Source organism: Amblyomma maculatum, chromosome 7, assembly GCF_055883805.1.
Source record: "Amblyomma maculatum isolate TAMU_Amacu chromosome 7, ASM5588380v1, whole genome shotgun sequence".
Classification (NCBI taxonomy): Eukaryota; Metazoa; Arthropoda; class Arachnida; order Ixodida; family Ixodidae; genus Amblyomma; species Amblyomma maculatum.
Window position 1 is genome coordinate 25,247,931 of NC_139350.1, and position 27,048 is coordinate 25,274,978.

The window sequence follows — 27,048 nt, forward strand, 5'->3', positions numbered from 1 at the left end:
CACCTTCCACGAGCAGCGCGCAGTAGCCGTTGTATGTACACTGCCGCTACCACAGCACCAACGGCGCACGCACAACCTAAGATGGCGTCGAGTGGAATCGGTGCACACTTTCCCTGCTTAGCTCATATGTAGCGCTACCATAAAATGAAGATGGCGGTGCCCAGGCATCGAAACTAAAATTGTCTATACTCCTGGAGGCGAAGGGTCCATCGCGCGATACGACCATTGGAATCCCGAAGATTGACAAGCCAGCTGAGAGAGCGGTGGTCGGTTATACAATGCTGAACGGGCGGCTGTTTAAGTACGACCGAAACCGCTGGATGCCGAAGACCACTGCTAGACATTCCTGCTCAGTGACCGTGTAGCTCCGCTCGGGCTTGCTTAAAGTACGGCTTGCGTATGCAATAACACGTTCTTGCTCATTGCAGCGCTGAATCAAACTAGCCCCAATGCTAACACCACTCGCGTGAACTTCTGTCGGCGCAGCAGGATCGATGTGGCGTAGAGTAGAGTGCGATGTCAGCAAAAACTTCAGCTGACGAAATGGGGCTTCACATTCGGATGTCCATTCGAGAGGAGCGCCTTTGTGACTCGTCAGCGGTGCGGCGACATCAGCAAAGCGATGTATATAAAACGACAGAAATAAGAACATAATCCCCAAAAAGCTGCGAAGCTCTTTGATAGTCTGGGGTGGCTGAAACGATTCGACAGCTGCCGTTTACTGGGAATCAGGCCGCACTCCGTGTTCATCAACAAGATGTCCGAGCACCACTGCCTGCCGCTCGCCAAACCGGCACTTCTTGGAATTAAGCATAAGGCCGGCGTTACACAAACAGACGAGTACAAAAGCTAGGCGTTCGTTGTGCTCAGTGAAAGTCTTTCCAAAAATGTTACATCATCTAGGTAACACATACAAATATCCAATTTTAAACCACGCAGCACCGTGTCCATAAACATTGCAAAAGTTGCAGGCACGTTGCAAAGTCCAAAGGGCATTTCATTGAATTAAAGAAGTCCGTCTGGCGTGACAGATGCTATTTTTTTCTCTTATAATCAGGCTGCACAGGAAACTGCCAGTATAACCGGATGTTAAATCGACGCAAGAAAAGTAAGAGGCAGCAGAAAGGCAATCTATGGCGTCATCTATGCGAGCGAGAGGATACATGCCTTCCTTGGTGATGGCGTTGAGACGTCGATAATCCACGCAGAACCGCTGCGTACCGTCCTTCTTGCGCAGCATGATTATAGGACCTGCCAATGACTGCAAGACTCCTGAATATGACCTCCTTGTGGAGCATTTCTTGAAATTTTTATGCTGATACTCTATAAGGCTTCTGGTGGAGCGGGTAGGGAGAACCGATGTCGATCATGTGACGCATGCGAGAATCAGGGATAGAAGTCGGCCCAGAGGGCTGGGCGAAGTCAAAAACAGGTGGGTATTGAAGCAGGAGATCCACCAGGGCTTGGCGTTAAGTACTGATGAGGCTGGTGTTCACCTTGCGAGCAATTGTCGATTCTGGTGACGAAGGTGGAAGAGGTTCGGTTGAAGCGACTCCGACCGATGCCACAGGGGAGGGCATATTATGTCTACAGGAGGCAAGCTTCAATCCAGCTGGCAGAACAGTGGGCTCAGGGGAGGATTTGATTGCCCGCAACCACGCACGACCATTCACCAGAGAAATTAAACAACGAGAGACAAGTACACTCCTTTTAACACGCGCCGAATAAATAGGCCGCACTAGAGCTTCAAAGGTGTCATAATTGAGAGACGATGGGTCAACTGGGATGCACACTGCAGTATACGATGGTACGACTGTGTCTTCGGAGACGCTACAGATTCCGCATCGCACGAGCTTTCTAATAGATTCGGCATAAGTGTGTGCTCAAAATAAACCGCCCCACTTCGGCAGTCAACGGTAGCGCCACACATTTTCAAAAAGTCCGAGACTAAAATCACATCATAGGTGGAACGGGCAATAACAATAAATTCCGGTAGAAAACTTCTGATCGGCCAGTTTGACTTCTTACCTGCTCAAAGGCTGCAACGATTTACCACTTACTCCATAGAATGTTGAAGTAGGGGCATACTGGAACATCACTTTGCTTCTTAGCAATTGTTAATATTGTCACGATATTGGCGACTAGGGCTAGGCTATCAGAGCCGGTGCAGGTGGAATTATAAGGTCCAAGCTTTAGGTACGTCCTTCTAGTCCGGAGCCGATTCACTTCGTCCTCTTTCTCCGAGCGCCACTTCAACGTCTTTCGCTGCGAGCGCCCCCTGGCATTCCTCCCTCCTTAAGCGCGACGCACACGGCACACGTGCACACAGGTGGGCAAAAGCAAACGAAAAAAAAAAGTTTGCAGATGCCGTCTTTCAGTTACCGCGTAAAATACGGCTTCATGCGTAGGACATGAACTGTCTCTGGACGAGGTAGCCGACGGCCTCTCTGCTCTGGGCCATCTGGGAGGACCTCATAGTTAACGCCGCTGAGGCGCCGCAAGACTTTACCCCGCACCTCCACCAGATTTGTCACGATATTGGCGACTAGGGCTAGGCTATCAGAGCCGGTGCAGGTGGAATTATAAGGTCCAAGCTTTAGGTACGTCCTTCTAGTCCGGAGCCGATTCACTTCGTCCTCTTTCTCCGAGCGCCACTTCAACGTCTTTCGCTGCGAGCGCCCCCTGGCAATATCCTAAACTCATTTGAAACATTCGCACCATGTATGAACAAGAGCCGATATGTGACTACACCATCAACAGACACGTTAACTTTGTTGTTGAGCATTAAAACAGGCCGAGATACGTTAGTACACATCAGACTTTTAGCGACCTCACCTCCATCGGTCGCGCTGACTACTTTTCCGGATGAAGTGATGAGCTCCGGCATGGCGATGGAGACTGGCATGTGCGGAATGCAGGAGGAGAAGTCACGCCGCTATCCACTGCCGGAGAAGGGGTCCTCATGCTGTCCTGGGAATGGTTCGGTGCAGCGGTTGAGTGGAAAAAAGGCGATGGGGAAGATACTGCTGCGGGTAGCCTGGTTCTGCACCATAGGTAGTGGTGCAGTGGCGAGGTGAGCGGCGACAATGGCAAAACCGTGAGATGTGACCAATATTACCACACCGGTAGCAAACCAAGGACGGACAGAAGTTCGCCTTGGGAAGATATCAGCGCTGTTAGGACCCATATGGAAGGCATTAGATGTCACGTCCGCCTCGAAGTTGACTGGCTGCGACTCGTTAGAGCGCACATGGGCTTCGTGGTGCGATCGTGGAGTATGGCAAGATAGGCAGTTTTGGGACTACTGGCGCACCTGGTACTCACTATAGTCCGCTGCTTTGACAGACAGGGGCTGAGGCTGTGTGAGACGTAGATAGCTGTTCAATGGGACGTCAGGTTAGATCTTGCCAACGGGTGAGCTCGTTGCTCAGTGTGACGAGTAGTAGCGGCAAGATCACTGGTGGATGTGGAGTCAATGGCTGCCACCGTAAGGATGTACAGTAGCCAAGCGACGAAACTTCAGAGCAACCCTCCGCATCTCAAGGTTTTCAAACGTGCGGCAATGCTCGATCACGTACGATACCGATGCCAGGCTCTATTTAGTGATCAGGTAAGTGTAGATGTCCTCGGCGAAGCCTTTCAGCAAGTGGCCGACCTTTTCCTCGTCGGACATGAGCAGTGGAGCGAATTTGCAAAGTTTCAGGACCGCCTCGAAGTACTGGGTGCAGGCCTTTCCAGGAAACCGTGCTCGGTAAGTCAGTGTCTGTTCTACACACTTCTTTGCAGTGGTTTCACCGAAACACTTGCTGAGTTCTTCTACAAAACGTCTTCAAGACGTAAAGGAGTCTTCATGGTTTTAGTACCACGTAAGAGCCGTGCGTGCGTGTTGAGAAGTTGGGCGGTCGCGCCCCAATTGCTATATCAGCTGACGCGCTGACAGTGCGTCAGTCATTCGTCCACATCCTCACAAGCAGGGCCCACGAAGGATCGGGGCTCGCGATAATGTGGCCAGAAGGTGCTCGATGCTGGTTTGGTTTGTTGGGTTTAATGTCCCAAAGCAACTCAGGCTATGAGAGACGCCGTAGTGGAGGACTCCGGAAATTTCGACCACTTGGGGTTATTTAACGTGTACTGACATCGCACAGCACACGGGCGCCTTTGCTTTTCGTCTCCATTGAAAAGCGGCCGCCGAGGCCGGAGTTTGATCCCGCGTTTTTGGGAACAGTAGTCGAGCGCCGTAACCACTGCGCCACCGCGGCGGGACAAGGTGCTCGATGCTGACCTTGGCGCGGTGTCTCCGTCCAGGAACGTCTCAGGAATGGAGGGAGGCTAACCGGGAAGGCGTCGACTCCGGCGAGATACGAGTGGTAGAGCCGCTGACGAGGTCGGTCGCACTCAGCAACTCCACCAAGTTGTTAGGCTGAAGGCATTCGTGATAATATATATATATATATATATATATATATATATATATATATATATATATATATATACATATATATATATATATACATATATATATATATATATACATATATATATATATATATATATATATATATATATATATATATATATATATATATATATATATATATATATATACATTGTCCGGCACCGTTTGTATTCATCATTCGGTTAAATTGTGGACCCGTTGTTGGAGGCAGGGAGACCGGAGTGCTGTCTGACAATTATTTGGGTTCGTACGCGTAAACTTGCTAGTTTAAATTTACTATTGCTATGATGTGGTAGTCGTACCTTCTACCTTTGGCGGTCTAAATGGTCACAACTCGTGTTGGAAGGCAGGGTACGCAGCTTGGGAACCGCTGGTCGTAGGCACATGCGGGTAGTACCAAACGATTCGCCTCAACGAGATGTATATCAAATGAGGTTGCGATGGACAATAAATCTGTATTATTATGGAGTGGCGAAATCCAGGTTCTTCCGATGCCCCATAAATGGCGCTTTACTCGATGCCAAGTGTTGAAAGTGATTATTTCAGTGTTTGAAAAAAAAAAAAAAAAGGCGCAATCGTGAGTTTGACTTGATATCAAAAGATGAATAAAGAAATGTAAAACGTACACAGAATCATGGTTCAGAGCATGCTGTTATCTTAAATGCTGCAATCACTAAAATACTCATGAGCTAATTTTGTTGCACTTCAACGTCCATCAGATGGTGGCGGCAATTTTTTTTTTTCGGGTTGTTCTTGCAACTTCAGGCTGCATCTACAGGCTGCCTTTACTTTTCGAGATTTTTCTTCCTTTCACCTAGTTTCTCGGCCTTGTTCCAACATTCATTTGCAAAGGCATCTTTCGGTGCAAACAGTGTCAATCGGCTCCGCTGAATGTCGGCTGTCGACGCCTACTTACTCGCTCTATGATTTATTTTTTCCATGTTGATCTTGACAACTTCGCATAAGATATGAAAGTAAATCGGCAGGATACTCGGCAAGTTGTAAATCGGTAAGTTATGGGTGTGAAAGTGGCTATATATATATATATATATATATATATATATACATAATATTATATTATTTAATCCTAACGTGACTAGTGTCGAGGGTAGCTGTTATTTGTTTTTGTGAGGGAGAGTAGTTGGTTATTTTAGGGGGCCTGAGACGTGATATAATTTGCAGATTGAAAGATAGTCACTGCGACAATCGGAAGCCGAAAACATTTGCTTGACACATGCTGCGCTCGACGAACTGTCTTCTCTCGCACTTTCGATGTTTATGTCGGTTCCACTGCTGTATCCTCATGTTGAGTGTAGTTGACGGGGCTTGGCAGTGCCGCGCCAGATCGCAGCGGCGGATAAGTCATTTTATGACCACATGAAACGGGTTACAATTGCGCAGTGGATACCAGCAATTTTTTTTAATAGAAGAAAGCACGGGAAAACGTTTCATTGTTGTGTCGTGTCACCGAGCAGGCCCACGAGTCGTGGGAATTAAAAGCATAGGCTCACTCCGCAGAAGCCACCTCGCTGCATTGAGCATCAATACTTTTTTAAGGAGAAAGCGTCACCTGGCTAATCGGCAGCGAAACCCAATTTTGCTGTGTGCCAGAAGTGATCGCAAAACCTCAGATTGGTAAGGAAGGGCTGTGACGTCATCCTCCGGGAACCAATTAGGAACCAATGCCAAATTTGAAAGGGCCTCTTGGTCCACATCACCTCATAAGAATGCAAAAACAAATAATCTTAATTACGATGTGTTATGTGTCCTTAAATAGGATTGCTGTGGATGAAGGGTGGGCTCTGGTTGATTTAGAGCGGAGTGCACTGAGTTTTAGTATGTAGGGTGGTACGGAGGTTAATTAATTTATTTATTTTTACATACATACTGCAGCGCAATGGAGCGCTATATCAGGAGTGGGTGATTAAGACATGCATGAAACATGTTGTGCAGGTTTGAGTTCGATTCCGTGGATTGAGGCATCCTGGTGGATTAAGAGTGTAGATATAACATTGAGTGAAGTTGAAACGGGTATATTGAGGTGAATTTCTGCAAATGGATGGGGTTTCTGGTAGATTACGTTGGGATCAGTTGAGTCAGGGTAACTTCAGGTAGATTGTTGCTGATTATCTTGTATTAGGCTAGATTGTGGTGGATGAAGTTGGATTGAAATTATTTATGGCTGATTACTACGAATTACAGTCGATTAGTCGATGAATTAAAAAGGATTTAATGATTTTGCCTTCACAGCACGCAAGTAACCTGAATGTGCCCTCCGCAACTTGTATTTCGTCGTGAGCTTGCATCAAAATACTGTGAATTTATCTAGCTCCCTCCTCTCTTCGCGATCCCAAATGGGTGGATGTCAGCCATTCCTGCTTCGAACGTTGTCGCACATATACTAGATGTGTGCAGCGCAGCAGTGGAGGTGCGTTGCACTAGCATTGCGAGAGGTTATGCAAGTGCCATAGATAATTGGACACGATGAAACCGCTGACAGGGAAGTACGAGATAGTCGTATGAGCGCTCATGTACCTGACCGTAAAAAACGAAAATGAAATGCCTGTTCATTGTTCGGTAGGACGCATTAAAATGATACGGCAATAAGCTTTCGGTGCAAAAAAAAGGGGGAGGGAGGGGGAGGGGGGTTAGAGGGGACACTTCAGCTCCACCGTTTAGAGTATGAGGAGACAGCGTCTGTGGTTTTCGTCTGCGGCTCCTCCTTCGCGTGCTCGCTTAATTGATTTCCATATTTTTCGCCTCTATTGTCTCTCACGCACTCATTAACATCCATTTGGAAGTTACTACATTACAGGCAAAACCACCTGACATAACAGGTACTTCAGGGAAGTCGACCACTGATTTTAAGTTCAGGCTCTTTGAGGCATGAAAACGGCTTCTGTAGCCCCATAATATCAATTTTTGGTGGACGTCAGGAAAGAGGCCAGTCAAATTAACTAGTAAACTGGTTCGCTAATTTCTGTTAATTAGCTGCTTAACTATTACAGCTACGTACCTGGTGGCCATTAGAATAGTAGCTTGACGTTGTGGTCACGCCAGTTGTTTGAATTTAAAAAACACGATTGTCCTCAGTGCTATATCAAGCCAAATCTTGCCTGCCTCGCGCCAAAAGCAGCGTTTTCGAAAACTCCGTGCTATAAAACACTTTCCAGTGACGTCAGGCAATGCCAGCTAGTACTCAAAGACCTCTGTCTCGTTTGCACTGCCATGCAATCCGCTACAGAAGCGGCTATAAGTCTCTGATTGCAGCCAGACAGTTATCTGTAATAATCAGAAAGCTAATTCTCAGATAACAAGAAGAATAAGATTGGGATGGAGCGCATTTGGCAAGCACTCGCAGATTATGACTAGCAGCTTACCGGTATCGCTCAAGAGGAAAGTATACAACAGTTGCATCTTGCCTGTACTCACCTATGGGGCTGAAACGTGGAGGCTAACCAAGAGAGTTTTACTTAAGTTGCGGACAACCCAGAGGGCTATGGAACGAAATATGGTAGGGGTAACATTAAGAGATAGAAAGCGTGCAGAGTGGGTCAGAGAAATAACTCAAGTTACCGACATTCTAGTGGAAATTAAGAAGAAGAAATGGACATGGGCAGGACATGTAGTGCGAAGAGATGATAACCGATGGTCGCTGAGGGTAACAAACTGGATTCCAAGGGAAGGAAAGCGTAGCAGGGGGCGGCAGAAAGTTAGGTGGGCGGATGATATTAAGAAGTTCGCAGGGGTCAAGTGGATGCAGCTAGCACAGAACCGGGTTAATTGGCGAAATATGGGAGAGGCATTCGCCCTGCAGTGGGTATAGTCGGGCTGATGATGATGATAATAATAATTAACCTCAGCTAATAATATCATTAAGGGAAATAAATCTACAATGAGCACCATATGACAGGAAATGATATATAGGTTCCACGCGGCTTTGGTGAACAGCTCCTTTTTTTTTTACCCTTGGTTCAGGCAACGTGAGCCGCCCTGTAGAAGCTCTTGTTTTGATTTCCTGGGCTTGAAACACAGTATATTCAGTAATTTCTCGCTATGCACGCTGAAGTACTCAGTTTCAAAGTATTTGTGAAAAATCCGCCTGTGTACTTTGTACACGTGTAATGTACAGAATGACGAGAGTTATTCACTTGACAGGGTGCAAATACAAGAGAAATAATTATCCGAAACTAAAACATTTCTAATTTTTTGTTTTAGTTTAGGGCAAAATATTATAATATAACATTGAAAATTGTCCACATGAAAAGAGAGCCCATTTAAAAAAATATATAAAGCGGCAGTGCGGTTCGAGATACCCAGAAGAAAAAGCCATCGAACGCTTCTTATGTTGGTTTTCGGGCATTGCACATTCATCAAATTGCGCAATTGCGCATGGTGTTGGCATGGAAACGTAAAAAGCTTTCCCATCTTGAAATGCATTAACTGCATAAATATCTGATGCAATAAATGTTCAAGTTACACCATTTCGTCAATACGGAACGTAGGAAAGCAAGCCTAATAAGGGTTCAAAAGCGTATTTTTGGAGCTACGCATCTCTAACCAGGGTGAGATTCTCAGCTCGCGTTAGGAGGTTCGCAGTCTCCAGTAGCTGTGTACAATGCTGCTCTGCGAGAATCAAATGTTTTAAAAAAATAAAAAAATGCATTTAACTAATAGTAGTTTATTTCCACTTCATGACAAATATTGTCCCACTCGCGGTAAAGTCGTAAAGTTCCCCTGCGCAGACGGCACCGGCCTATCTTTCAGGACTTTCGAAAAAAAAAAAATTGCATCGAATGCTGGAAACGTTTGGTGTATACCTGGTACTCACAGTGTCGTCAAACCTATAACGATTAACTCCGTATTTAGCGAGTTGTGTAGTTGCCCATTCATGGATCACTGCCTTGTCGTGGCGGAGGGGCTTGCGAAACTTGATGAAGTCGTGAGCTCTGCTGTGTAGGGCCACCCAAGATAGACAGGTCACGGCAGAGAGTTCTGACAAAATGTGATTCACTGGAGAAGGTAATGGCAACCCACTCGAGTATTTCCTGCCAAGAAAACCCTATGGCCAGTCACAATACCATTATCGATATGGCGCCTGAAGATGAGCCCCCCAGGTTGGAAGGCGTCCCACATGTTACTGGGGATGAACAAAGGGCGATTCCTAGTAGCTCCAGGACGAATGAAGCGGCTGGGCTAAAGCCAAAAGGACGCTCAGTTGTGGATGTGTCGGGAAGCGACCGGAAAGTCCGATGTTGCAAGGAGATATATCACATAGCAACATGGAATGTAAGATCTATGACGCAAGGTAAACTGGATATCGTCAAGCGAGAAATGGACAGATTGAACATTGATATCTTGGGTATCAGCGAGCTCAAGTGGACCGGAATGGGAGAATTTAACTCCGGCGACCATTATGTCTTTTATTGTGGGCACGAATCCAAGAGAAGGAATGGGGTCGCTCTCATAGTAAACAGAAGAATGGGCAAAGCAGTGCTAGGGTACAACCCCAAAAACGACCGAATGATTTCACTTCGGATCCAAGGTCACCCTTTCAACATAACAGTTATCCAAGTCTATGCACCGACCACTGCTGCTGAAGAAGCTGACGTTGAGAGATTTTATGCGGACCTACAATGCCTTTTAGACCGCACCCCATCATCAGACGTCGTTTTTCTCATAGGAGACTGGAATGCTAAGGTCGGGAGTGAAGAAATATCCGGAATTACAGGCAAGTTCGGTCTTGGTGAGCCAAATGAAGCTGGGCAGAGGCTAGTAGAGTTCTGTCAAGAAAACAACCTGACCATAGCGAATACTCATTTTCAACAGCACAAGAGGCGCCTGTACACATGGATTTCACCGGACGGTCTGTACAGGAATCAGATCGATTATATTATTTGCCGGCAGAGATGGAGAAGCGCTATACAAGCAGTAAAAACAAGGCCTGGGGCCGATTGTGGCACCGATCATCAGCTTCTTGTTGCCAAAATTAAGCTTCGATTGAGGAAAACGCAGAAAACTAGAAGGCCTTTCAAGTATGATCTGGATCAGATTCCATTAGAATATGCTGTGGAAGTGAGGAATCGATTTCAAGAATTAGATCTAGAAGACAAAGAGCCCGAAGAGATGAGGACTGATGTTCGTGATATAATACAAGAAGTTGCTACTAAGGTAGTTCCAAAGCAAAAGAAATGCAAAAAAGCAAACTGGTTATCTGAAGAGGCTTTGCAAATAGCTGAGGAAAGGAGGATGGCAAAAGGTATGGGGGAAAGAGAAAGATACAAGGTTCTCAATGCGGATTTTCAGAAAATAGCAAGGAGAGATAAGAATGCCTTCCTGAACATACAGTGTCAAGCAGTTGAGGACAACAGCCAATTAAGGAACACAAGAGCTCTGTATAAGACAATCAAAGATATCAAAGGAAGCTTCTGTGCTAAGCTGGGCGTGATAAAGGACAAACGAGGCAAGGACCTCACTGAAGCCTCAGAGATAAAGAAGAGGTGGCAGGAATACACAGAAGAACTGTACAAGAAGGACCCGGATGTGCAAACCCAACATAGGACGGTTGTGATTACTGATCTCGAGCCGGGCATCCTGAAGAGTGAAGTTGAATGGGCCTTAGCCAGCCTTGCTAAGAACAAAGCAAGCGGAATTGATGGTATTCCAGCTGAGTTGCTTCAAAACCTCAACCACGACGCTGTTAACACACTGCATACATTATGTCAAAAGATTTGGACAACCCTGCAGTGGCCACAGGATTGGAGGAGGTCAGTTTACATCCCCATTCCAAAGAAAGGCAGTGCCAAGGATTGTTCCAACTACCGCACGATCGCGCTTATTTCGCATGCTAGCAAGGTGATGTTAAAAATCCTGCAAGGTAGGCTGCAGCAGTATGTGGTTCGGGAGCTTCCGGACGTGCAAGCTGGGTTTCGCAAGGGCAGAGGAACTAGAGACCAAATTGCCAACCTTCGCTGGGTCATGGAAAAAGCAAGAGAGTTCCAGAGACCCATTTACTTCTGCTTTATTGATTATGCGAAAGCGTTTGACTGCGTAGATCACAGCAGATTGTGGCAAGCTCCCCAAGAGATGGGAGTTCCAATTCACCTCATCTGTCTCCTCAGGAACCTTTATGAAGGGCAAGAGGCCACAGTCAGAACTGGGCATGGTCTTACTGATTGGTTTCCGATTGAGAAAGGGGTGAGGCAAGGCTGCATACTGTCGCCCTGCCTATTTAACCTATATGCAGAGTGCATCATGAGGAAGGCCGGTCTGGACGAGTCTTCAGCTGGAGTGAAGATTGCTGGAAAACGTATCAACAACCTTAGATATGCGGATGATACCACTTTAATGGCAGAAAGTGAAGTGGAACTCAAGAGACTTCTGATGCGCGTGCAAGAAGAGAGTGAGAAGTTTGGGCTTAAACTGAACATTAAAAAGACGAAGATCATGGCGTCTTGCCCTATCAAGTCCTGGAGCATCAATGGACAAGAAGTGGAAGCTGTGACAGATTTTCTGTTCTTGGGCGCCAAGATTACCTCGGAAGGAGACTGCAGCCATGAAATTAGGAGACGCCTGCTTCTGGGAAAGAGAGCAATGGTTAGCCTTGACCGCCTAGTAAAGAGCAGAGACATTAGTCTGCCAACCAAGATCCGTATAACCCGTGCTATGGTCTTTCCAGTTGTGATGTATGGATGCGAGAGTTGGACTGTGAAAAAGGCTGACCGCCGAAGAATTGACGCGTTTGAATTGTGGGGCTGGCGAAGACTCTTAAGAGTTCCTTGGACTGCCAGGAGATCAAATCAGTCGATATTGTCGACCATAAACCCTGACTGCTCATTGGAGGGTCAAATTCTAAAGTTAAAGCTCAGCTACTTTGGTCATCTGATGAGAAGAGAGGAGTCGCTGGAGAAAGACTTGATGTTGGAAAAGGTTGAGGGTCGCCGGAGAAGGGGTAGGCAGCGAACGCGATGGTTAGATGGCATTCTCGAGGCATTGCAGATGAAGCTATGTGATGTTAAGAAGATAGTGAGAGACCGGAAAGCGTGGCGTGACATGGTCCATAGGGTCACGAAGAGTCGGACACGACTGAACGCCTGAACTGAACTGTAGTTGCCCATATCTGGAGCTCACGTAAACCAAACCGACGGTGCATTACTACAGGAGATATCGAGGAACAATTTTTTTTTTACACATGAAAGTGAAATAAGTATTAATATGTAATGCAAACAAGAGCGCTGAAATGGAGAGGATTCCAGTATCGAACCATTGATTTCGCGGCAAGGGCTTAAAACCGAGCTCGTGACTCCTTTCCGCTTGTTGCAGACCGTCTTCATTCGTACCACACTTGTACTTCGTTGTAGTAGCACTTGTTATGAGGTGGCCTTTTGTAGGAGGAAGAAGATTGATTTCGCAACGTCCTGGAGTCGTTTGAAGTGCGCTGGTGTTGTAGCAAAATTGGCTACTTCGGAAGAAGTTATAACCTGTGATCTTCGTCTCAACAGTGAAATGCTGTAACCGACGAATGCGCAACTCAACGAATGCGCAACTCAACGACGCATGCGACTGGCCAAACAGTAGCCAATCTCTCGGGCCCTTTCACTCCGGCTTGTAGAACGTTATCACAACGTAAAAGAAGCGCAGATGATGGAGGGCAACCTTTTGGAGACTATCAAAATGAACGTATGAGGAGTAATAGTCTGCAACCTCTCGTCTATAGACGAAGCTCTTTACCGAATTCTTGCACTCCGAAGAGGTGTTCTGAAACTATCGTTAAATCCGATTTCCAGGCGAAATTGCGACTTCTAGCTGTTAACGGTTCCCGCTGTACAAAGTTGCGGACGCCGCACAAAAATTAGCACATGCTTCGTTGTTATTCTGGAGGGATGTTTTCAGTGAAATGATAACTGTAAGCATTTTCTAATGCTTGTTGTTCATGACGCTGCTTAACCTTAACCTGAGGGTTGGTTCGGAAAGCACCCTTTAAAAGGTAGATGCCAGAACATGAAACAGCCGTCAGAAATATCTCCATTGTATTAACCGCCACCCACGTTAGCGGCGTCCTGCTGCAAGGTTTTAATATGGCCGCGGCGGTGATTTTGTATGCATGTTTCCATCATGCACAAAGGCAGACAGCTCTTGCACGGACGCGAAAGTAGAATGTAGCCTGATTTATGCAGCTTATTGCCGAGTAACCAATATCAACCTCAATTCCGGATCAGGATGTATTTGGACTGGTTTGTACCCACCAGACTTCGGAAACAAAGGTAAAGCAAATGGCCCTGTCTACACGCATGGACATTTCGACTTGGTGTTAAACGTTTATTTATATATAGATTGCTCAGCTTGCAAACAAAGAGGGGAGGGCCGGCCTGGCTTGCAAAGTCATTAGTTTGCTCCAGATTTTGCGTCTGCCCCTGCTATCCCGCTAAGTAGCCGCCATTGATGCAAAGACGGGCAGGTGCTCACCAGGTCCAGATTTAGCTCCTTCCGCGCGCAGCTGCCTCTCCGGTGCAGGTGCGTCGAGGCTTGACAAACTGATTCACACCCTTTTGTGCGGTGTAGGCGCAGATGGTCGCATTTATTTCTTTGTACTTCTCCTGCTGCTGACAGCTCTATCTGCGCGGCAGAGATATCGATCACTTTCGTACCTTCCCCGTGGAAGGGTCACAGTGAAACTCTGATTATTACTTCTTAGGCACTTCTTTCACTTGCATGCTTGGCAAAATATACAAACGTATTTCGAAAACATACTCAAAAAGGGGCCGTGATTCTGCGCCCGCGACCACTGGCGGTAAAATACTTCGCCTGAAAGTGGCAACATCATTTATTTGATGCCAAATTAACCGATTGATGTCATACCCGCTACGCCCGGTCCGTGGTTGCATGCAGTTATCTTTTTCGATCACCGACTAGGCAGAATCCATTCAGTCATTTCCATCGGTAAACTCACAATCAGAACAAGGACCCATACCGTGGTCACTTTCCACAGTGATCGATTCGGGCTGACAGATATCAGTGGCCTCTTGCAAGTTTGTTTTCCTATTCTTAGAGGAAAGCTGAACTGTCAATTTAAAGGACACAAGGTGCCGCAGACAGTTTACCTTGCGCTTCACTCAAGTCGAGTGCCGGACTTTGATATATGGTTTCCTTGAGTTGTTCCACCGCTGTTGCCTATTTCTGAGTGTTCTTTTTTTGAGGGCGGGGAGGAAGGGGGGATACATAAAAATTATTTTAAACGATGAGTTACTCTTAGATACCGGCTGCCTTCAGTAGCTTCCGACTAAGAAAACATGTGGATCACATTGGTAAAAAAGTTTGCTCTAAATGATCTATATATTTGACACAACTCAGTTCCCTTTCCGCCCCCACACACAGACGCACACAAGCCTTGTACATATTACAGCAAAAAATAACCGATTACAATTACTTCTTGCTAAATGTATCTTATTAGAGTGATCAATTATAGCATCTGTAAAGTAACTGACTGAACAATCACAGACAAATAATCGATGAATATTTTAGTTTTCATACTTTATTAAATGATGCCATGAACCGACACCCTATTTAACGGCAATAGCCTTGCAGGTAAATAAATAATTAAATAAATATTGCGGTACTTTCGGTCAAACTTTCATCGCTATGACACAAATGCATTTGCACTACGCTAACCTAGTGCGGATTGCTTGCTGTTTATTTACAGTTTGTAAAAAAAAAAATGATTTTTGAAGTTAATAATTTTTTCACGTCTCCTTATCAAAAGATCAGCGGCTACTCTCTCAATACATGCGCTTCAGTGATGAGAGCTGGGGATTATAAACTACGAGCTCCTTGGGTCCCAGCTTGTACACAGAACACCTAGCAGTATAATCCTTGCTTCTTGAGATATATCCAAGCCTTTATGCTCTCTTTGGTACTATATGTCAACGAAGCCAATGGTATACGGTGCCTGTTCGCGATCCTCGTCCTCATCATAATCTATTAAGGTGCTTTGGGCTTGTTGGTAACACATGTCTTGCTGTGTGTGTGTTCTTGCTTGTTCCTTGTTCTGTCTCTGCGCTATTTTTGCTGACGCATCATAAAGTTGTGCGTCAAAAATAAAAATAGAATGAATTGATAACCAAAGTGAACATTGGTTGATATTACAGTAGAACGATGCAAGTGTTTTACAAATAGACTGATTTTTCTTCTGCGTTCTCTAGAACCGTGTGACGGAGATTTTTCGTTTTCTCCGGAGCCTGCTGTATCAGGTTTCCGCAGCTGAGCCGGCGTGCAGGTCACCTGGGCCCGTATTCCGAGTTTGTGTCGTTACCGAAGTGTCGCTATCTCACGTGACGTCGAGTCATCTGATTGGCCGAAACACCGGAACTGGGTGTTGCCAATACGGAACCGGAAGAGGTGGCCACATATTCCGGGGTTTCCACTAATCAGATTACTCGACGTCGGGGAGATAGCGACACTTTCGATAACGACGCAAACTCGGAATACAGGCCTTGATCTCTCATGTTTGAGTTTGTGAAAATGGCGTCGCTGTCACCTATTCGCTTGTTTTCTTCCTCCGCTGCGACTTCGAAAACATCTCCCGCTCTCCTCTTTCCCGAGGTGAAGTCTCCAAAGTTTTCTAAAGACTGCAAGGCGGTGATTGTTAATGTCTACGCAAAGTTTTCTAAAGACTGCAAGGCGGTGATTGTTAATGTCTACGCAAGCATAAGGAAGCGCTGCCGTGAGAAGGCTGTGCGTGGCGTCCTAATCCAACAAGGTTGACGACTGGGCGAGTTGGTAATGATTCATTCTAAACCAGCCAAAAGACGAGAAAGAGAAAAGAAGCGAACAAGACAAGAGTAAAATCACCGCAAAAAAGACCGAAAAGTGCGGCAATATCCAGCTCTCGCCGTGTGAAGTACGACACCTTTACGGTCAACGCCATCCGGCTCAAGTTGCATCGTACGTATGCCGAAAGACAAACACCGACTTTGGAAAATATCCTGCATGAAGTGAACGGAGGTGCCGATTAGCTGGATATGAGCAAAGCCACTTTGTGGAGGTTGCGGAAAGATATGGGCATCAAGTTTGAAAAAAGGAAGCGAACTCTCGAACTCATCAAGCGATCTCAGAGCTATCAACGCATTCCGGAGCCAAGGGAGGTAAGCGCTTCGTTTTTAATGATCGTTCAGAGAGCGACTTTTACATTATTTGCCTACCTTCATTGCACCTGTTTACGTTACGCACTCGTTTTGTGAAATCATTAATACTGTTTTTAAAATGGCATAACATACGAATCAAATAGCGATGACACTGAATCGCGGATGTTGCAAAGAAGAATTAGTTTCTCGCTTTTTGTTCAATTCTCCGGGTCCCTGCACCTTGGTGCCGATTATTCGAAAACATTATAAATATAAATTGTGTTTTGAATATGCACTCTTCAGTTCGAACGACGAATTGAAGAATATTCTAATAGCCATTCAAAAGTTTGTAATAATTGCATACGCGATTATTTTATATTTCTATGACGAATACATTGACAACAAAAACTCAAGCGATATTTTTATCTGCCTCCCCGTGCAGGTGCACCACATAAACTCAGGCGATATTTTTATCTGCCTCCTCATGCAGGTGGTGCAACACATAAACTCAGGCGATATTTTTATCTGCCTCCCCGTGCATTTGTAACATATACCTCGATGCGACGTGGGCCAACGGTGGTCACACTAGGTAACATGTGTGTAAGGACAGCACTGTCAAGTCATCGCAAGATGCCTTTCTTACGGGCCTGACAACAGGTTTGCCATCGGGGAAAGTAGGCCGCCTGATCCTCGTTCAGGCAGAGCCTTACAGGCTTTGCGAGCGGTGCTGCCGACTTCTTCAGAGCCAAGAAGGGCGCTTCAGCTGATTACCACTCCCAGATAGACGGCAAGCATTTCGAGGAGTAGTTTTTGTGCAAACTGCTGTCAAACATTCCTAACAGCAGCATTATTGTTACGGATAATGCCACTTACCATAGTGTTGCGCTCGAAAAGCCACCAACGACATCAACTCGGAAGATTGAAATTCAGACATTGCTCACAAGGAAAGACATATCCTGGTCAACAGACATGGTACGAGCTGAGTTGCTCGATTTGTGCAAAAGAACTGCGAGTGGACACACTGTGTATGCGATCGACACGCTTGCCGCAAAACATGGCCACGAAGTGTTGTGTCTGCCTCCGTACAATTGCGAGTTTGATCCCATTGAGCACGTGTGGAACATGGTGAAATGATTCGTAGCAAAGAAAAACAAAGCTTTCACCTGGGCTGAAGTCGAGGAGCTTCTGCCTCAGGCTTTGGCACATGTGTCGAAGGAAGGCTGGCAAGAATTTTGTGCACATACTGAGTGCATTGAGTATGAAGCCTGGGAAAGGGATAAAATTTTCGATGACGAAATTGACCCAATAGTTTTAGCCATTGGCAGTTCAAACAGCTCGTCTGAAGAGTCCAGCACTGAATTGAGCGGTACTGAGGAGCTGGAATAATGTTGCTTTCTTTGCAGATTTTTTCATTTAATATTGGTTGATTTATGGGATTTACGTCCCAAAGCGACTCAGGCTATGAGCTATGAGAGACGCCGTAGTGGGGGCCTCCGGAAATTTCGGTCACCTGGGGTTCTTTAACGTGCACTGACATCGCACAGCACACGGGTGTCTTGCTTTCCGCTTTCCGTATCCTTGGGTACAGCAGTCGAGCGCCGTAACCAGTGCGCCACCGCAGCGGGTTTTGCCGCCTTTGTGGATTTTTCTATCCGTGTATTGCTACGGAATCTGGTTAACGCTTGGATGCTGGTCACACTATAATCGAAAGTCATTGTGAAATAGGTTCTGCCCGAATTTTCACGTGACAGTTGAAAGACGAAGACAGATTTCTTTGTCGAAACGTTGGCTCGGCTTGCGAACTGAGGCTGCCGCTCAACCTTTTTTCAGTGCTCTCTCATACTGTGCAGCCATCTTCTTCCTATCTTTTTACCAAGCATGTGTTCAATGTCACTGCTTTGCATTAAGCGAAGTGCCCGTGTAAAAGAACTAAGGAAATATTTAGCGTCCAGATGATTGTTTGTCCTTTCTTCCTCTCTAGTGTATGACTCTGCTCGAGGACATAAAATAACATTTGTTGGGTCCCGAGTCATGTCGGCATTGGAGGTAATGAGAGAGCAGATTTTTGCGTTGCCCAAGCCCATGAAAAACGAATAAAGAACATGAAGATGGTGTACAGAGACTGCATGATGCTAGTGCACAACAAACTAAAGGACGAATGGCAGTCATCATGGAGTAGGGAGGTAAATAATAAAATGCAGTTGGTGTAGCCAGCTTTAGGGGAATGGAAATCATGTCGCTATAAAGAACGTTTTATAGAAGTGATTTTATGCCGTCTCCGCGTTGGCCACACTCACATGACACACAACGTTTTGTTGAGAAAAGAAAACAAACCTCTTTGTGAAGACTGCGGACAGGAACTCACCATAAACCGCATTTTACTTTCATGCACAAGATTTGAAATGCTAAGGAAAAAGTATTTTACCCGATTTTACGATGAACACACTCCTTTCCATCCAGCTTTGATTTTAGGTGAAAGCGGACTTGTCGATCTATCATGTGTTTTTAGCTCTTTAAAGGAAGCAAATGTTTTACGGAAACTGTAGAATAAATAGTGTAGGCCACTTACAACCTTGTGCTGGGCGCATAATAGCCTGAGCTGCTTGTGAGCCATTAAACCCGACACAACAACATCTCCAGTTTATGAGGTTCTCGCTGTGCAACATTGACTTGTTGGCCATTTTTTATATGACATTACTCATCTCTGCCGTGTTATATGCCATGTTATTCGTTGTTTTCATTTGGAAGTCACGTCTACTGTGTGAATACTGGGACTAGGTTTTACTGCAATAGCACTGCTCCTGACGTATGAAACGTTAGCAAGAAAATTGTGTGCCAAGAAGAGACAGAGGATGCTTATAAATATACAAATAGTTTGTTTTCCTGAGCAGTATTAGCATTCTCCATGTTACAAAATGGAGCAGTTATCATCATGTTTGAAATTTTTCTTACTTGTTACTCACTTATTCCTGTGTTATTGTGCTGCAGTGGGTATTTTATTTGATTTGCGACATTGTGATAGTTTGGTCATATTATTGAGTTCGAATGTCCTAAAGCAACAGAGGCTATGGAGACATTAGCACCATAGCCGCTGAGCCACTTGTGATAGTAAGATGCCATATATGTTGTATGTAGCATCAGCAAGTGCCATCGTTCCTATAGTCATGTGTTCAAAGTATTCACAATTATGATCATTTTCTCCGTTGTGCATATCGTGCTGTGTGCCTTGTTTCATTGCTGTCTCAACTCGCATTCTGATTTATCTGTTATGTTTAAATATTTCGAGGTTCTCAAGTGCCTTGTGGCCTCCTCTCTCTAAGACCCCATGACCCATCAGATTTCACTCTCTGGAACTGGTGTCACAGACAATTCTTTACAAAAAAATTTATTTAGTATTGCCTGTATGATTAGCCTTATTCTGTTGTGTAGTTCACTGTATAATTTGTGCTCCTATATATGCTATTTGTCGCAAGTTGCTGGCGACATTGCTCTGCTAGTCTTTGACTGCATATGCCAATGTTTGGCAGTTTCATGCTTGTTCCCTGCTGAAGTTATATAGTATTTATCTCATGCTCCAGCAGCGAACTGTTGGCTTACTACAAAACTGCGAGAGCAAATGGCACACAAGATATTCAGAGGGTGCCGTTTAATAATAATTGGAACTATTGGTATTTGTGGACTTGTGAAATTTGGGGACACACGCTTCAGGGGTTCACCTAACATCTAGCCTTTCTTTTTTTTCGGAGGGGGGGGGGGGCAGCAATCGCCAGTATTTTAAAATTGACTTTCTCAAGCATATAAACGAAGAAAACGGACTTGGACAAGAGCATTTTGGTGCACTGTTCTCTTTACACTAATATACAGGCCGTACAAACACTGTCAGCCATATTCACACGACATGCATAGCAAATGTCTACATATAACATTCTATAATCTGCGACACCAGTTTTTATACCCTTGTAAGTTTGGGCAGCAGCCAAAAAACTATAGTAGCTAACGATCGAGCACAAACGGTAATCTCCAGTTATACAAGAATGATGTCTATCATTGCTGATATCTACAAATATTTAAAACAATTCGAGGTGAAGCTAATTATACCAGCCAACACGTTCATTCACGCTGAACTTACACCTACTTTATGTAGAAACCCGAATTTTGGCCGTTGATATTGTTACCGCGGGAAGACGACGACGTGCTACCGTGGTTTGCGAGGAGGACGAATAGCGAGCTTTGGGGCTTTGGACCCCCATTAACCATAAATCCAAAACACCACCAATCTATACCGCGTAGGCTCTAGACGACGCTGCTCCTAATAATTGAAGCCGCACTGAATTCTATCCCCCCACAATTAATGATTCATTATGTACAGCATGCGAAAAGATCCCTGAGCACTGATAAACAGCGCCTTCCAAAACGTCCGTTGCCAACTTTCACTTAACTTGCGTTTCCCTGCGGAAAAAGTAAACAGTTGACTGTTTTTCAAACAAGTCATTTCATTTTGATAAAAACAAACAGAAAAGGGCAGTTATATATGGCTCGCATTTAGGCTTCCTATCTAGAGATTCGGTGAAAAAAAGAACCTACGCTGAGGATCAAACCTAGGCCAATCATAAAATGAACAAATTTCATGCCCGCGCTTCGTACTCTTAAAACGGACAATGAAATTACACCATATTGTCACGTGGTAGTGACAAGGCCGTACACGCCAAAAGAAGACACAGGCGTGATGGTACTGAAATAACTCTTTATTGGGGCTGTTGTGACCGTGCATGGTCCGCGCTTGCGCTGCGCCTGTGGGCATGGTATTGATATGTGCTGTTTGTGCAAGGGCTTTAAGTGAGCGTGTTCACATGAATCTTTTTGTTTGAGCATGCTTTGCTTTGTCGTGACCCTACTACTGCCAAGTTGGCCCTGTCAAGGGAACGTCAAGAAAAATACAAAGAAACGTCGCCCTGTGAGAAATAGCCGGAAGTGCTTTGGTTCAACTGTTCACCCTTCCCGTTGAGAGGCGCTATTGTCAAGTGAGGAATGTCTATTGTGCAAAGGAGACGATCGGAGTGACACGTCCGCTGACGTACAGGAGAAGAAAGGAGCATGAGGATTACGGCCATTAGAAGATTTCCCGTGAATGCAGGAAAGAGTTCCAATTGCCGGAAAGGGACAATGCTGGGAGCAGTATTCGTGGCGCGCACGTAGATTTGGGTTTCTGAGAAGAAAATCCACTTGCCGGAACCAACATAGCGGATCTTTGCTGAAGAATAGAAATGTACCTCCTCGCCGTTCCCAAGCTCTACCCGCCAACAAGTGACCACGCCCGACGAAACAATACTGGACCAGTCAGTGCATCAGACCATCAGTGCAGTGATGGTTGCCGATATCTGAGGGGTGTACCCTGGAACTGATTGGTCAGCATCTTCAGAGAGGGGCTGGACATAGGGGATTTAAGGACGTTGCAGAGCACGAAATGACGCTCTGAGCCCTAGGTAAACGGCTCATCCAGACGCTTCTCGCTATGAACTCTTAACGCTTGCCATTTTGCTGATATACCCTTTTTTCATGTAAATACGTTTTCTCAAAGTGCCATTAAACCTGCTTGTATATATTTTACCAACTTCGAAGATTCAATCCTTCATCAACCCGGAGTCTCTGCACGCTACCAAGTGAAGGCCGGGTCGACTTCGTCCCAGCGTCACGACAGGGATGACTTACGCCCGCAAAAGAACTAAGCAACTCGGCAGCGGCGATAGCAACAAACGTGCTCGTCAGTCGTCCAACAAAGAATGCCCGTGACACTCGTCAACGCTCAATTCAAAGGCTGCTCAGAACAATCTAGATAACGTCGCAAGCAGCTACCAGCACAAGCTACCAGTCCCAGCGTCACGACAACTGGTGACCAGCGTTGGGATCTGAATTTACAAGCCACACCATCTGGTGATTGGAGGTGGATCAGAATCTACAAGCCACTACATATGGTGATCGGAGGTGGCATCTCAAGCAACAAGCAGGAGCAACAACCTGCCAATAAGAGAGCAGCTCGGAACATCGATCACATGTGTGGGTGAGTGCTTGACTTTTCTTCTGTATGAACCAGGTTTTAGAACAGGGTTAGATTTTAGAACTGGTAAAGAGTGTTGGAACGCCTTTAGGTTTGGTAGTTTGCACAGTTGTTTTGGAAGTAGCCGACACTCGGAGCGATCATGGACCTACAAAAGCTGCAGAAACCGGAACTTTTGCTATTATGTAAGGAATTGGGAATTGATACAAGTGGTTTGGCACGAAAACCCTTGATTATAAAGGCAATCACTGATTTGGGAGCCGATGATGAGGAGCGCAGTGAAGCATGGAATCTCATCGGACAAAAAAAGGAGGAGCAGCTCAGACAGCAGAAAGAGCGGGATAAAGAGGAAAAGAGGCGTGAGCGTGAAATTGAGAGAGAAGCAAAAAGGCTGGAGCAAGAAATTGAGCTCTGGAAATTAGATGTAGAGTTGAGCAAGAGGTCGGGCAATTGTCCCCAGCTTGCGGTACCTCTTCTCAACAAGGAGGCAGATTTCAAGATGTCAAAGTACATGCAGCCATACGTGATATCAGGGGATATCGGTCTGTATCTGGCTAACTTTGAGCGAACCTGCGAAAAGCTGTCCTTCTAGCGAGACACTTGGTCTCAGAGATTATTGACGGTTCTGCCCTGCGAGGCAGTGGAGGTTGTCGCGCGGCTAAGCAAGGAGGACGCGGACAACGACGAGAAGGCCAAGGCTTGCCTTCTGAGAAAGTATAGGCTTAGCGCCGAGGCGTTCAGACAACGTTTTCGGAACGCAACTAAGTCCAGGGACGAGAGTTACCCTGAATTCCTGTACAATGTAAGAGTCAATTTGGGCGAGTGGCTAAAGAGCACCGATTCCTTCAGTGATAGGGACGCTGTAGTCGAGCGAATTCTTTTGGAGCAGTTTTATAACTGCCTCCCAGAAAAAGAAAGAAACTGGTTACAGGACCGAGGCGACATTAAGTCGGCAACTTAAGCTGCCGAACGCATTGAGGAGTACGCTTCGCGCCGACAATTCAGCAACCCAGCAGTGGATAGGCCCCGCAATCCCAAGTTGAGTGTGAATAACCGTCAGGAAAGCACTTTACTAGAGTTGCAAACGAAGCAAGGAAGGCTTCTTCAGGCAAATTCCCTAGAAAGGACGGCAGTGAGAAAAGTGGGGAATTGACCAACGCGCAGAACACAAAGAACAAGCTTGAGGCTAAGAAGCCGCTCACATGCTTTAGGTGTAATGAGCAGGGTCACATTGCCGTCAACTACCGGAAAGAAAAGATTGCTTTCTCGTATGTCAGTGACTGCGATGAAAACATAAAGCTTTTGGAACCCTACATGCATGACCTAGTAGTCAACGGGAAGCCTTGCAAGGTACTGCGCGATTCGGCCGCAACCACGGATGTTGTCCATCCGGCGTATGTGTCGCCTTCCGACTATACAGGACAGTGTGCATGGATCCGCCAGGTAGTGGAGGAACAGAGTGTGTGCTTGCCAATCGCGAACGTGGTCATCGAGGGCCCTTTCGGCGAGTTAACAACCGGGGCTGCCGTTTCAGGAAAGCTTCCTAAGTGCTATCCGTATGTTTTCCAACAAATCGGGCATGCTGCTGCGAAAGAGGGGCATCCTTTTCAGAGACAGAGTTGTGCAAGCCTTAACACGTTCAAAGATGCGAGAACTAGCTGCTCTGCCCATTCCAGAAAATTCCACCGCGGAGGAAACGGCAGTTAAAACAGTGGTCGATGCGGAAGATGGCGGGTCAGAAAACTTTGAGAGCGAGGCATCTCAGATAAGTCAACTTGAAAGTGAGCTTGATGAGACGCGGAATGAGGACGTTCTTAAGAGTAACCTCTTGCCGCCAGTGTCTAGTAATCTCACGAGACTTCTAAGTGGAACCCGAGAGGACTTAGCTATGAAGCAAGCCGATGATCCCAAGATACAGGAGATAAGGGAGCGCCACTGCGCCACTAAGACAGCAAAGAATATTTCTTTCGAGATGAGAAAGGGAGTGCTGTATCGCTTATTCAAGGATAAGCGCAGAGTAGAGCGGGACCAATTAGTCGTTCCCCAAAAGTACCGCGAAGACGTACTGCGACTTTCCCATGGCAGCTCGTGGTCATGTCACCTTCGAATAAGGAAAACAAAGCAGAGGCTGTTGCAAGAATACTATTGGCCTGGATGTTTTAAGGACACGGAAAATTTTGTACGGTCATGTGACACGTGCCTGCGGGTTGGAAAGGCGCAAGATAAGTGGAAAGCTCCGATGTTAGTACCAATCATTACCGAGCCGTTTCACCGGTTAGTAATAGATGTAGTTGGGCCACTTCCTGTGACCGAGTCAGGGTACCGTTATATCCTCACTATGTTATGCCCAGCCACAAAGTTTCCAGAGGCTGTTCCGCTGCGCGAGGTGACGTCCGAGAGTGTAGTGGATTCACTGCTGTCAGTATTTGCACGAGTTGGATTCCCTTCTTAGGTCCAAAGTGATCAGGGTAGCGTTTTCACAAGTGTTCTCACCACCTCATTTCTCGAGCGATGCGGCATTGATCCACCATCCGCAGAGCAATAGCGTAGAAAGATGGCATTCTGTTCTCAAACGCGTCCTGAGGGGACTGTGCTATGAAAACAAGCGCGAATGGGATACCTGCCTGCCTGCAGCACTTTTCGCTTTGCGGTCAGTGCCGCAAGAATTCACTGGATTTATCCCAGCCGAGTTGGTGTACGGAAGGTCACTGCGATCACCTTTGCGAATGGTCTTCGAAGCCTGGGAGGGGCGCGGAGAAGACCAAACAGTAGTAGAATTCATTCTGAACCTCCTGAATCGTTTAAATAACACTAAGGAACTCGTTGAGGCCAGCATGAAGGCTCGTTCCAAAGTGTACTATGATAAGTCAGCCCGTCAAAGGACGTTTCGTATTGGGGACCAGGTGATGCTGCTGAGAGGTTCAAGGCAGAATAAGCTCGAAGTACAGTGGGAAGAACCTGCTGAAGTCGTTGCAAAGCTTTCTAACCCTAACTACGCAGTGAAAATCCCCGGTAGGTGTAAAGAAGTGCGCATTTATGATTGCAATCTTATGAAGTCTCATGTGCAGAGGGAAGCCGTGGTAAGTCTAACGTTAAACCTTCCCGAGGAGATGGGTGACAACTTGATTTGCCTCAGCGGAGAAGAAAGCAACGCTCAGGAGCTTCTCAAAAAGACGGATCAGAGAGGAGAACTAAAGAAATCTCAGCTGTCCGATCTGGGCGAGCTAATAACAGAGTTTGAGGCCTGCTTCGTGGACAGGCCAGGCAGGACTGATTTGACTGAGCACGATATTGAGCTGACTTCAGACGTGCCAGTGCGATCAAGGTGCTACCGATTTTCTCCAAGGCAAAGAGAAATTCTGGATAGGGAAGTAACTCGCATGCTGGAATTGAGAATAATAAAACCCTCGGAAAGCGATTATGCTTCGCCTATGATCTTGGTAGAAGCCCCAGGTAAAGACCCTAGGCCTGTGGTAGACTACCGAAAGCTAAATTCTCTCACGAGGGATCAAGATATCCTATTCCGAATATCGAGGAGAGAGTAGAACAGGTCAGTCGAGCGGCCTATGTGACTGCGCTGGACCTTACTCGAGGATACTGGCAAGTACCGCTCACTGAACGCGCCAGCAGATACGCGGCTTTCGTCACTCCGACGGGCAGCTACCAGCCCACAATGATGAGTTTAGTGCTCAAAAATGCTCCATTTTGTTTTTACCGACTCATGGATAGGGTTTAAAGGAGTGTGAAACATTCATGGTGCCCTATTTAGATGACATTGCGGTTTTTTCCGACTCATGGGCGGACCATATGGTACATCTAAGAGCTGTACTGAGCCTTTTGCGTCAAGCTGGGCTAACCGTAAAGGCCGAGAAATGTTGCCTGGCAAGGGCGACCGTGGACTACTTGGGTCACAATGTAGGTCAAGGTTTCAGGAAACCCAGCGAGATTAAGATTTCTGCGGTAGCAGACTACCCGCGGCCGAGCACGAAGACGGAAATTCGGGAATTCTTGGGGCTGACGGGATACTACAATCACTACATACCTAACTATATAGCTTTGGCTAGCCCCCTGACCGACTCTCTCCGCAGGACAGAACCGACAAATGTAACCTGGGCGAACAAAAGGAAGCCTCCTTCTTAAACCTGAAGGCTGTGCTGATTAACCGTGCGGTATTGCAAGCTCCAGACTACGACCGAGAATTCATGGTCCAGTGTGATGCAAGTGATCGAGGGCTAGGTGCTGTTCTCTGCCAGAGCGATGACGACGGTAATGAGCACCCCGTGCTCTACCTGAGCAGAAAACTGAGCTCTAGAGAGAGGGCTTATTGCGCGTCAGAGAAAGAGTGCGCTTGCATTGTATGGGCCATTCAAAAATTGCAGTGCTATCTTGGAGGGGCCAAATTCACCGTAGAGACGGAC

The 27,048-nt window shown here is 46.2% G+C and overlaps 1 pseudogene; it reads left to right on the top strand.

The window, feature by feature from the left end:
* The first annotated feature begins 3,620 nt into the window (after positions 1-3,620).
* LOC146182830 (uncharacterized) lies at positions 3,621-17,961 on the top strand (annotated as a pseudogene).
* The last annotated feature ends 9,087 nt before the right edge of the window (positions 17,962-27,048 follow it).